The sequence below is a fragment of the Tiliqua scincoides genome, chromosome 4, assembly GCF_035046505.1.
Source record: "Tiliqua scincoides isolate rTilSci1 chromosome 4, rTilSci1.hap2, whole genome shotgun sequence".
Classification (NCBI taxonomy): Eukaryota; Metazoa; Chordata; class Lepidosauria; order Squamata; family Scincidae; genus Tiliqua; species Tiliqua scincoides.
Window position 1 is genome coordinate 67,334,221 of NC_089824.1, and position 7,749 is coordinate 67,341,969.

The window sequence follows — 7,749 nt, forward strand, 5'->3', positions numbered from 1 at the left end:
ACCCTTACCCCTTTCGTCCTGATCCAGACCAGCCCCCAAACTTTTTTTAAGCAAAGGAAAAGAAGTCCGGCTACAGATCTCCTGTGCAATGTCTAATTTGACTTCGAGTTACTTGTCAGCTGCCAGATCAAGGGCAGAATTTCAATCAGGTCTTCTCAGAAGTAAGCCCTATTTTGTTCACTGGGACTTACTCTCAGGAAAGTGTGGTTAGGATTGCAGCCCAAGTTCTGTAACACAGATCTGAACGGGCAATACTCCTGAACTTGGTAGCACAATAGGCTTGTGCCGCACTGCAGTCTGGATTGTTTTCACCCAGGTGGAAGCCAGAACATTCAAATACCACCTAGAGAAGCTCTCCAACGGAACCCCACTGCAGAAGAAGATTTTATGTTCTTCTTTTCTCATTCTGGGAGCTGGTGTTGCTGTTGCCTGGCTGCAGGTGTAAAGAAATAAAGCAGCCATAATCACCCTATCATGCTCCGGGGCAGAGAGAGAGAAAAAAAAAATCAATACTAACTTCTTCAGTACTGTCATTATTTGCTAGAAGAATCAGGTGTGGGAAGACATCAGAAGCTGTAATGCCAGCATAGCTTATTACTCAGTAATAAGGGAGCAAATGACTGAAGGACCATTTTCTGACTGCCTATTCATTGTCTACTCTTCACCCCCCCCCCAAAAAAAAAAACACTCACATGCACACAGTGGTGAGCCTAAAGGCGTCAATGCAAGATGCTAACATTGGGGTTTGTGACACAAAACACAATACGAACCAGACAGCAAATCCTTTCAAAAGGCGGCTAAGCGACACCGCTTCCCTTGAAAACATTTATTCTTTTATCTCACAGGACCAGAGTGAATTCCCAGGGTTTGTGTTGGGAACAAAGCAGTATTTTTCCCCCAACAATTCACACTCAAACAACAGGGCAAGTACAGATTTGTTATCACACTTGCTTCCACTATCAGAAAAACTCAAGGTTGTGGACTCAAGATTGTGTGCCTGAATTTGCTCTTTCTTTGCACATATGAGTAATCTCAAGGAGCTCACAGTTCACACAGTTTTTCTCATGAGTGCTTTGCATTTCATTCTGAATTCCTTAAATCTGAGTATCCAAACTCACAACAATGCCATTAGTTACTTTACATGAAGGCGGCCCAAAATGACCCATGGATCAGCTTTGGACATCCCATCCTTTGTCACCTTACCTGGCAGCAGTGATCATACCAAATTTTAATCAAGGTGTGGCTAAACAAAAAAGAATTTGCCCACAATTTTCCTTTAAAGGCAAAGAATCAATGAGTCTAGGCATTGCTACCTGCATTCCAGAAAAACAGAAAACATTAGCCAAGGTGATGCATCAGAGGACCTCTGGGGAAGTGCACCTTGTCAGAACACATGTGCTCCATACCTATAGAGGTTGGTCATTCTAATTATCATTGAGCCTGAGCATCCAAGAGGAGAACAGAGTATGGAAGTTAATGAAAACATCAAAGTTAATCCGTTCTGCTTTACATGATATAACACAAAAGGGTCAAGAGCCCTTAATTAACTAGGGGTTCTTCCCTTTGCTTCCGGCCAACCTCATCCCTGAGCACAGTGCTGGTGCCAGTTTTCTGGAGACCTGGGCAAAGCCTATACTGCCCCCTGTGGTGCATTGGGTGCCACTACTGCCTTTGGTACCAAAAGTCAGAAGATTGCCCAACCAGGCAAGTACAGGGTCTCAGTCATTGCCTGACCTGTTCAACCCCAGGTATATGATCAGTTAGATTTCATTCAGTTGATATTTACCCAAACATTCTTTCTTCCATGCTGCTTTGAACTCTGACCTGATATTAGGGCAATTCAACATTTAGAATATTTGAAGTAATTATGATTCTTTTATCAAAACCACCTAATGACCACCTGGAAAACAGGCAAAGGTGTTGTAAATCTTGCTTTACAGACTCTACAAAACATAACCTTTACACCTAGTAACCCTGCTATATCAATTCAATTGAACTTTATTGGCACAATTCAAATGATCAAAAAAGATAAGCACAAGCATAATAATATCAGATAAGGGAATCAACCAAATTCATTCCTCTCTGTCTTGCCATCAGTTTAAAACATTATTCCACCAATACTTTTAAAATAAAAAATAGATCAGGTTTCCTCACCCCCAAATGAGGAACCAACTGCAGTTCCAGATGGACCACTTGAGAATATGATGGGAGAAATTGCCTCACAGGGTTCATCTTCTTTATTTTCCAACCTCACTCCTGCAGGCCACCTCCCACCAAAGGTTTTCACCATTTTTACCTTTTTTACCAGTTCACCACTCTTTATGTTCCCACAGAATGTGGAGTTTCCTACGCTGTCTTATGTTGGCATCCTTCAGTCTTGGAAGACTATGGTGTCACACTCTGAATGGTGGTTCTGGAACAGAGTGTCCTCTGCAGTGCGCGAAGCCTGGGTAAAGTAGGTATGGAGGATAGGCTGTTACCCATGCAGCAAATCCCCCATCTCCACGTCGCTGAAATGGTCCAACGGAAAGGCAGAAGCCAATACGGTTGGTTTCAGCGGCGTCACAGGAGTTGCCAGAACGTGACTGTGTTCAGCCATGAACTGCCTCAGGGACTCCGGCTCCGGATTTTGCCTCGAGGTTGACTCCTGAAGCCTTTTCCATAACTGGATGTAGCCACAAGGATCCAGTGGAGGTTTGGGATCAGAGTTTTCCTTCTCTCAGATGAGCTGCCTTCCCAGGCTGACGAGTCCCATCTACCCGGTGGCTGTTTAGTCGCCTCTTACGACAAGTACAGCCAAACTGAGGGCCTATTCTTATCCCCAGCCCCCAGGGGATTACGCTGTCTTAAACACATTAATACTAAAGCAAGAGAATAAGAAGTAATGCTTGAATAACCCAGAGATTAGCAAGGAAAATATCCACATTATCAACACTCATTTAGGAATGCACACTGTGCCCATAGAACAGACCCCACTTGCCCATCCTGTAAAGCAAATCACTGGGAGACCCCCTTCCAAAAGTAATATATGGCCATAGTATGTTTCACAAGGATCATAAGCACATTAGTTACACATCTAGCCTAAAATATGTGTTGTTACAATCCCAGATTTTTTTGGTAGAGATCTGCATTTGATATCCAACATGAGTCTGAATTAAAATGCCCTGAAGTCATAGAACAACATGTGTTCAAAGTCTTTGAAATTCTTCTATTGAAAAATGTCACTTTCTCATGAAAGATGTCATGAGAAATGAAGAATTGTGAAAATCCACACTTGTTCGAGGTCACCATGGCAGCATTTGTTTAAGCTAAGCCTATTTATAATGTTGTGAGAGCCTGTGCTGCGAATCTGATGTTGTGAATGACCGTGGCACTAGAGCCAGGCCCTGAGGCAGTAGTCAGACAGTTTGACTGAAATGGACAAAAGAGTTATCGAATCTTAATGCTGCATGAATAGGAGCCTCCATCAAGACCTTCAAATACACCTGCCTGAGAGCAGAGGCCAAGGCACAAGGTGATCCGTTCTCCTTCTAACCTGCCCAGTACACCAGTGTAGATGATGTTGCTTCCAGGAGTGTGCTACCTAGTCCATGCAGTGTTCAAACCCGTATACTTGTAAATAAAGCAAATCTTACAAAGACACCATAAGTATCTAGTCTTCCCTCCCCTAAAAGAAGCCCAAATCTGGGCTGTGCTGTAGCACCTAGAATGTCTCACTCCTCCAACAAGTAGGGCATGAACATGTAATGCTGGTGTTAACAGTGGGCTAGTGTTTCACTGACGAGAAATTGTAAATACATGTGACTCAGCAACAATGAAGGAAGGAGCAATAATCTTAGTAGGAGCAAAGGAGATGCTGCCAACAGCATAAAGAAGACCAAAGCCAGCGTGAGCAGTCTGCAAAACAAAATTTAAAGACGGTCTGGAAGCAACAAGAAATGCCTGGCATCTGCAATGCACACCATGTGTAAAAGACTTAGGAGCAACTGTGAAGGAAGGCCTGGATATTGTTGAGACAGCTGATAAAAGGGACCAGATCTGTCCCAGAAGCCCAGCTGGGGAGTGCCCAGTCAGTGGTAGCTGCAGAGATCCACAAGGTGGATTAGACAGTGACATTTTGCAGCCAGTAGCTGAAAAATGGAAGACCTCCTCTGTTCAAGAGCCTGCCAGCAGCAAGGGTGAGGAAAAGGCCTTTGTTGGTTTCATTATCCTGTGAAGGCCTTGGTGGGTGAAAGCAAGTCCCTACAGCTGGGGCACCCCAAAGGCAAGCTCCAGTTGGGGAACTAAGGCAGAAGCCTGCAAGTTATGGAGGCAAAACAGTCTTGGAAATCTCTCTGTCTCGGTTTGAACTCAAGCTGTGTAAACTATCGGGATGATGGAGAGAAAAGGAAAACTCAACAGGCTGGCTTGAGCAGATGGGTCCAGCCGATGCTATGCAAGAAACCCCCAGATAAAGGCTTGCAAAAGCTCCCAGAGCAACCCCAAGGCACCAGTTGGGTTGACCTAGGAATCAGTCCTAAAGCAATGAAAAAATGAAAGGGGGACACTTGGCATTATTTACCACTGAGATATAATAAGTAAAGCTATACAGTGATGCCTCGCAAGACGAAATTCGTTCCGCGAGTCGTTTCGTATTGTGAAAATTTCATCTTGCGAGGCATCACTGAAAACTGCAAACAAACAAAAAAAATGCAAAAAAATTCGTCTTGCGAAGCACGGCCATAGAAAAATTCATCTTGCGAGTCACCAAAAAAATCGCAAAACGCTTTCGTCTTGCGAGTTTTTCGTTGCGCGAGGCATTCATCTTGCGAGGCACCACTGTAATGTGTAGAGTCCATGTGCCATTTTCATAGTTGTTTTCTTTCATGTTTACTGCTTTTTCCCTTACCTATTTCGGTGCTTTTGTGTCTTCCTGACCTTTTCTTTTCTCAGGCCACATTATAGAAATGTGTAAAAGCAGTACGTATGCCATTGCTGCCAAGATAGGTCCTATTGTGTTAACTAAGTACATCTTCCCAAATTGTGAATTCAGCATCCTAAGAAATGATTGAGATAGTGGAACAGAGAATACCTATTACAAGCCTAAACTGCCTCACTATGCTTGGTGCACAGTTTAGGAAACTGCTGTGGTGTGAGGCAAAATTAGGGTCTGAAAAATTCCTGAAATGTCTGGTGCACTTCTGCTCTGTGAATAAAGGCCATGACTGCTTCTTATTCTTCTGCAGGTTTTCCAAGAAAGATACTGCCATGCTAACAATAGCAGATGATGATGATGAAAGCTAAATAATCTATGCCAACTTGCTCAATTGCTTAAGCACTTCTACCTATCATTGGTTTGTCTATCTCATATTCCTGGGCTTTACCACACTCTGGTGTGTCTCTAGTGTAACTATGGGCACAATTAAAGCTCTCAAATCGAAGCCGTAAAGAACTTTCACACCAGCAAGTGAGCAGGGAGGCCAACCCAAGCCCCATAGGTTGGCAGAAAAGGTAAGCCCATGCTGGGTGAGTCAGGCTGGCGCAGGGGTCTGGGGGGGGAGTGGAAAGGGCAAGAGGTAGGTGGGCTCATGGGTGGGCGGTGGGTGAGTGGGGGCGGGGCCAGGATCTGGCACTTATACTGGATCCTAACCCTGGTCCAGGGAGGCCCAGATCAGCTCCGGGCTGCTCCGATTTCCATCACCTCTTGAGGTGGCGCAGATCCGAGCAGCCCCATTGGGGCTGCTGCAGCATGATTCCTTTTACCCCATGTCAATTCCCTTTGCCCCGGGCTGAGCTGTTTTTGGCCCCAACCCTGCTCTGGATGCAGGGCAGGTCAGGCAGCCTACCTGCTCCAGGGCAGGTTAGGATTGGGCTGCAAGAAATGGAACTGCAGGCAGAGCACTCAGAAGCTTCAGCTGGTACTGAATGGAGCAATTCAGTTTCCAGCTGGTGAGATTCAAATTCTGTGTCATTCTGAGCTTCAGCATGATGAAAGTTAAGAACATGCAAATACGTTCTGCATAAAACCTCTTGAAATTCAATTACTTAATAAATTGGTTACAAACCAGATGATTGCTCAATTCAGATGACTTATTAATGAGAGAATTTAACCTTGCATTCATATTCAATATTTTTCAGTTCAACATTTTTGTCACAGCGAAAAAAATATATAGATCTTCTTTAAGCCACAGATCCACAAGGGTACAGCTTGGACTATCAGATATTGCTTTCACTGGATTCAGTGTAGCAGAAATGAAAACAGAAGATTAATTTTCTGGTCCACAGTCACCAGCATTCCTTTGCTTTTCATTTCTCTTTTTTTCTCTCTGCATCTCAGACAGGGTTAGTAAAAAGAGACTGCATCTCATATTCTGCAGTGGAATTTTCCTCCTCTGCAAAACTAAGAGAATATTACACCTTCCTGTGGCTGGAGAAAAAAAAAATGTCCAAGTTAGCAGAGGGCAACCAGTCTGACCTGTCTGCTAGTGCAATTAAATCACACAGTTGCAAGAAATTAAATTGCTGCCACAAAGGAAGGACTATTTGATTTACCCTCCACCTCCCCTGTAGATCAATCCATACAATATAGATTACAGTATGTGACAAGTAGGCAGCCAGTGTGGCTCATCTATGAATCAAGCTATCTGCTGAGAATGAACTTCAGAGGAGGCTGAGCTCCACATGCGACGATTGGCTGAGGCTTAACTCGGGCACATGCAAGACAGAGCCTTTTCTGTGAAAGCCCCTGGATGTGGAACTCCCTGCCACAAAGGGATTGTGATGCCCTTTCTCTTAATTTTTAAAAAGACAGTTAAAACACGCCAGCTTTGCTAGAGGCGTGAAGGTGTCCTGAGAGTGTCTTGTGGCTGCTGTTTGGTTGGTAGTTTCACTGTCTGTTTTATACTTTTGTTTAACATTGTTCTATTTCTTTCTGGGTTGTTACGGGGCAACCCAATCCTAAGCTGTCCGGCGCCCAGAGGAGCAGTGGCGCCAAAATGACTACCACTGCATCCTATGGGTGCCACAGCAGCCACAAAGTCTTCTCAGGGGAAGGAGATATTTGTCCCCTTCCCCCAGGTAAGGGCACAGGCCCCACAATGAATCTTCTCCTGTCTGCATCAGCTGTTTTGGCAGCACAAACTGCAGGAGCTCTGTGTCAGGCTTTTCAGCCTAACATGGAGCAATGGATCCAGCTGAGCAGGGCTCCACTGGTCCCTCCTCCCATCCCAGATCCTCCCCCACTCCAGAACGCCTTCCCCCCCCCCAACCTAACAAACCTTACCACTGCCTGGAGCATCCATCCTGTGCTGGGCTCAGCACCAACTGGTGCTGGGCCAGCATCAGTTATCCTACACGGAGGGTACTATACAGCATGTTTACAACATACAGCAGGTTTATGACATACACAGTGCCAGCAGTACGCTCATACTGCCAACGCTGAAGAGCTCAGGATTGGGCTCTTAGGGCACAATCCTAACAGGAATTAGACCAGCACAAATCCCTTGTGCCGGTCTAGGGGTGTTGTGAAAGTGCTTTTGTGCCACCCTGGAGGCAGTTAGGCTGGCACAAGGGACTTTAAGTCCTTTCTTAACTCTGTTTTTAACCAAGATTGAGATTTATATATCTTTTCTACTGCTGTGCTGACCATGTACGCCAGGGGTGTCCAAAGTTTTAGGCAGGAGGGCCACATCAGCTCTCTGACACTGTGTCAGGGGCCGGGGGGAAAAAAGAATTAATTTACATTTAAAATTTGAATAAATTTGCATAAGT